Here is a 5291-nt window from a genome sequence, read left to right as displayed (position 1 = left end):
TATAGAGTTTAAATAGATTCAAAAATATTATTATGAGAAAAATAATATATATAATATTAAAAATTATAGATATAAAAATATATTGAAAAAGAATATATTTTAAATGCTTTTTTATGTAATTCTCTTGGTTTATCCTATAATAATTTTTATGTTCAATCGTTGTTTTCTTTTAGCAATATGGTTGTTTTCTTTTTATGTCCACGATAAATCTTGGTAGAGGTAATGACTCATTATGTGGGTAGTAAGTATGGACGTTTCTTAATTTTGGTCAGCTTGGGCATTGGTTGTTCTATCTGGTACGGGTTTGAGCACTCTTGCCTTCATGCACCTGGCGAAAGCAGCGTGTTTTGAATAGGGTGGCAGTGGGGCGGATAGGGGCGGGTTTTTGTCCTAGTCGACCCCGCTCCGCCGTTCTATTATGTATATACTATCCGCCTCATTACTACCCGTGGGTAGTAAATTATAGAATCCAAACTTGTCTCTGTGGGTACCTGTTCCACTCCGACCCACCCCTGTAAAAATTAAATATTTTAATTTTTATCTATTTATATATAAATTAAGATAAAAATTTAAAATTTATAGATAAATTAAAATACAAACATAAAATTCATACAATGTTATTAGTTAAAATAACTTGAAATTAAAAAAAATATTGTTAGATCACTACAAATTTAACACCATAATAAAGAAATTACAATATTAGATATAAAATGATCTTCAACCCTTAATCTTGATCACTTTTAATACTGTTGCTTTGTGTGTCTTCTCTAGCATTACTAGCCATGAAGTAATTTGAAAACACCTATATCAATAAAATTAAAATACATGAGGATATATAATTAACATAAATCATATCATAAATACATAATTACAAAATCAGAATAAACCAAATCAGAATGCACAATTACAAAATCAGAATAAAATCAAAATTAAAAATGCATAAAAATGATAATTCAAAGCATAAATGCACAAGAACATCATGAGCATATTTTCTTAATTAAAATAGAAAATCATGAGCATATTTTGTTAACCAAGGAAACAGAACAGTTTGTGATTCTCTCCATAATTAGAACACCATGAGAATTGTAAAATCAAAATAAAATCAAAATCCAGAATGCATAAGAATGATAAAGAAGCCAAAACAACTTCAATTTTTCAACTTTTATTCCAACTAAGTTAGAGAAGGTAATACACCAAACTCTGGAAGCTATTCACAGACACATTCCTCCAAAGTAATTGAGCTAAGATTATTGAACGAAGGATCTGAAATCCATCTTGGGAATGTGGAGTTAAGGTATCCATAAATTTCCAAAAGTTGCAAATTGTGATGAGGCTGAAGGAACTCAATGACATCAAAGTTAACATCAACATCAAACTAAGTGCATATTTTGTTAACCAAGGAAACAGAACAGTATGTAGTTTGTGATTCTCTCCATAATTAGAACACCATGACAATTGTAAAATCAGAATAAAATCAAAATCCAGAATGCATAAAAATGATAAAGAAGGCAAAACAACTTCTGTCTATAACCAATCAACAAAGAAGCCAAAACAACTTCAATTTTTCAAGCTTTATTCCAACTAAGTGCATATTTTGTTAACAAAGAAAATAGAACAGTTTGTGATTCAACCCAAACAAGCTGTTTCAACATATCAAATCATTCAAAAAGAAAAGAAAGGCTGGAAAACTCAAGAAACTCAGTTACAAACTTAGTTACAAACTCAAGAAACTACCCAAACAATCTGTTACCACCCAAAAACAAAAGAACTTCTTCTTTGTCTATTCTCATGATACATCCAAAATTACCCAGAGATTAAACATATCAAATCATTCAAAAAGAAGAGAAAAGCTGGGATAGGGCCAAGAACTGTACCGATGCTATGCGGGGAGAATCTGGTGGAGGTGGCGCGTTTCAGGACCAGGAGAGGCGCGGACGACTGGACGAGGGTCGATTCCGATGCAGAGGAGGCACGGGGGTGGCTTGTTTAGTGCGCGACTTGGAGGCCGGAGGGAGCGCAGAGGATTTCGGACTGAGAGGCGGCGCGGAGGAGGAGCGACAGGCACAGGCGTCTTGAAGGAGACGTGGAAAAGATCGTAGAAGACGCGCTGCGGAGGAGTGGCAATGAGACGATTCGACGAGTTGGGAACTTGCGATGGCAGAGACGAGTTGCGCGGAGGAGGAGCGACAAGCACAAGCGGCTTGAAGGAGATGCAGAACTAGAGCAGATTCGACGGCGGCACTGGGTTGAACTGAACCGAGGCGGCGAGGCTATGGTCTTAGAGAAGAGCTGTGAGCTGAGGAAGTGAGAACTGAGAAAGGGGTTGCTAACCCTAATTGAGTGAGTGACGGTGAGAACTGAGGTTTCTCCAAACTAACCCTAATTGTTAAAAAGTTATATATATATATATATATGCACTTCAGGGCGGGTTTAGCTTGAACCCGATCCCGCCCCGTCCCGCTCATCAACCCGCCACAATTCAGACCCGCCCACTCTGGGTCGGGTTCAAACCCGTCCCGACCGGGTAGGGGCGGGACAGGTACCCGCGGATACGGATACTGCTGCCATCCCTAGACTTTTGAATCATATAATCCTTTTTTTAATGAAAACTATCATGTGCACGGCCTTCGTAGAGTTTGTTTCCGTGTCGATAATGGAGAATGAGCTTATGGTCGTTTGGCTTGAGCTTGAATGGGTCGAAGATTGGACCTTAATTATTAAAACGGACTAAGGATAGTTTGACTATACCATAGTAGGGTAAAATTCGGGGCGAATGAACCACTTTTTTAGAATTAGACTACATTGAAATAGTCCTAAAATGCGTTATGCATATGGAAGCGCTTGAAATGGTTTAGTTTTACCGAATGTTCATGTCGGTGTTGCTGAACCCTTTCGCTCATAGTTATCAAAATTAAACCGGTAATTGATTCGATCATGTGACTGGGTCACTGATTCAACCGATAGGTCACTGATTTATTCGATTGATCCGGTTATAATTAAATAAAAATATAAAATTATTAAAATAAAAATAAAATAAAAAATAAATGCATGTTTTCAAAAAATATATTAATGATAATTAAATATTAATTCTTAGATATAATTTATGGTACAAAAACAGATAACAAATTAGTCATTAGTACAAAATACTTTCTCAATTTCAATTTATCAATATGTTTGTATATTATGTGTTGTTATTTGTTTGGTATCCATGTCAATCCATACTTAAAAGAATAAAAAAAATAAAAATTCATTCATGATTTATTATATATTTAATTTTTGTCACCTATATTATTAAGAAGTAAGATGGCCCAACGGCAAAGGAGAGGGGTTGTTTGCTTGCCAACTTGTGTTTGAATTTCTATGACTGCATTCATTTTTTTGGTCGAACCGTCCGGTTCGGTCCGATTTTGATAACAATGCTTCCGCTCCTTAAATTGATTGGGGGTTGTGTTCAATAACTGCTGCCCCCTCGAGAAAGAGAAAGAAGAGAAGAAAGGGTATCCTGTCTTGCATCGAAAGGTTTTTCATTCTATACACCATGTTGAGAAAGGGCCAGCCTCCTATGTATCGTACCATTTTTTTACCCCGAGAGGGAGGTCCTCCTTATGATGCTATGGATGGCTGTCCGAAGTGAAGGGGGTAAACTCGGATGAGGATAGGATTGTGTGCACCGGGCCCTCCCTTCGGGTGTCATATTCTGGTCGAATTTACCGTACCTATGACCCTTATGTTACGCGACTGTAATCTTTTTTCACATCCCACCGCTGTTACGCCAGAAATAAAAGGTTCCACACGAGCTCTCATTCTGCAGCGTGGTGGCAAGACCAATAGGAGATTGACGAAATAGTACATATCGATTCTTCATACCGTAAAATTTATCGATAATAGAATATATTTTAAAGGCAACAACTGCAAGATTGAGGAAAAAAAAGGAATGAATGAAAAAAATCATGAAAAAGTATAAGTGATAACATAAGATATTTAGTATTAAATTAACACATAATGTTACCATTGAATGATGAGTAGCTTGGTAATCATATATTTATTTGACAATGAAATAAAGTTTTGGACAATCAAGAGAAACGGGTGGAGAGATAATTTGAATTGAGTGACTGGTTAAAATAGGTGGTAAGTTGTCCGAGTTCTCCTTCTCTACTTTACTAATGTGTAAATTAAATTTGAAAATGGTCAAACAAAGTTAGAGAAAAATCAAAATACTGACTGTGATTATTATTTGAATAATTGTAATAATCTGAGTTCAACTCGGTATTTGAAAGAACTTCTTTGATTGAGTCAATATTTGATTGATATGGAATGGGGTCAGAAAATAGTTCAGTATTATCTTTAAAGTTGGAATCCAATTCAGAAGAAATATTGGATTGAACAATATTAATATCCTTAAATATATTGTCCGAGAAAAAATGTGAAAATTTAAAAATTCTACAGAACATGGTTGATGAAAGAATTTATTTGGAGGTTTCATGCAAGAGTAAAAAATTAGAGTTTAACCTTACTTTAAGAATCAGATTATTTTGCTCGGTATAATCACAAAAGTCTATAACATCTTCAATGATAGCAAAATATTTTGTGTTCAGAGAAAGTTTAACGGGAGAAAAACATAGCTGCTTCTCCAACATATTATGCTGTCTTACTTTAAGGATAAGAAACTTCTCCATACCAATATAACAAATCCTCAACTAATCACGTACTCTCCGACCATACAACATAATAAAATTGTTGTAGCTATTGACAATACGATAGTACGATGTCCTTTTTTAATGGCAACTTCAATCTCATTGTCACCAAAATCATAGAAGACTAACTCATTTGATAAAGAATCCTGTACCTCTTGAAGAAGATGATGGAATTTCACCCATGTCCTGAAAATGAGCGTGTAAATCAATTAATGAGTGTTGCGATAATATGTAAATAAAAGTGATAACTTACATGATATAAGCATAATACACATAATGTATAAAACATTAAAAGATGGATAGATGGATAGAATGAAAATAAATTAGAAGAGTATGAAAGATGTGTGTGTGGCAAATATTTAATTACTCACAACAGGCAATGAATATCTATTTGAATAATTTTGAAAAAACTGGAATAAAAACAGCTTTACAATAAGATTTTATTGTATTAAAGCAATTAAGTACTATAGCAATTTTTGGAAAAGAAAATCTGTCAGTGTAAAAAAGATATAAGTTGCACAAAACCCATGCCCGTCTTTAAGGTTTGGGCTTTAAGTTGTTTGATGGGCTTAGATATACTTCTCTTGCACAAAACCC

The 5291-nt window shown here is 34.8% G+C and overlaps 1 long non-coding RNA gene across 1 annotated transcript; it reads right to left on the bottom strand.

The window, feature by feature from the left end:
• Positions 1 to 4652: 4652 nt before the first annotated feature.
• On the bottom strand, positions 4653 to 5051 carry LOC140174954 (uncharacterized). Its single transcript, XR_011865106.1, has 2 exons — positions 4948 to 5051; positions 4653 to 4880 (listed from the first exon to the last, which is right to left on the bottom strand). It is a non-coding gene; the product is annotated as an uncharacterized lncRNA (long non-coding RNA).
• Positions 5052 to 5291: the final 240 nt, after the last annotated feature.

The sequence above is a fragment of the Arachis hypogaea genome, chromosome 9, assembly GCF_003086295.3.
Source record: "Arachis hypogaea cultivar Tifrunner chromosome 9, arahy.Tifrunner.gnm2.J5K5, whole genome shotgun sequence".
Lineage (NCBI taxonomy): Eukaryota > Viridiplantae > Streptophyta > Magnoliopsida > Fabales > Fabaceae > Arachis > Arachis hypogaea.
This window is presented reverse-complemented; position numbering and strand designations above follow the sequence as displayed.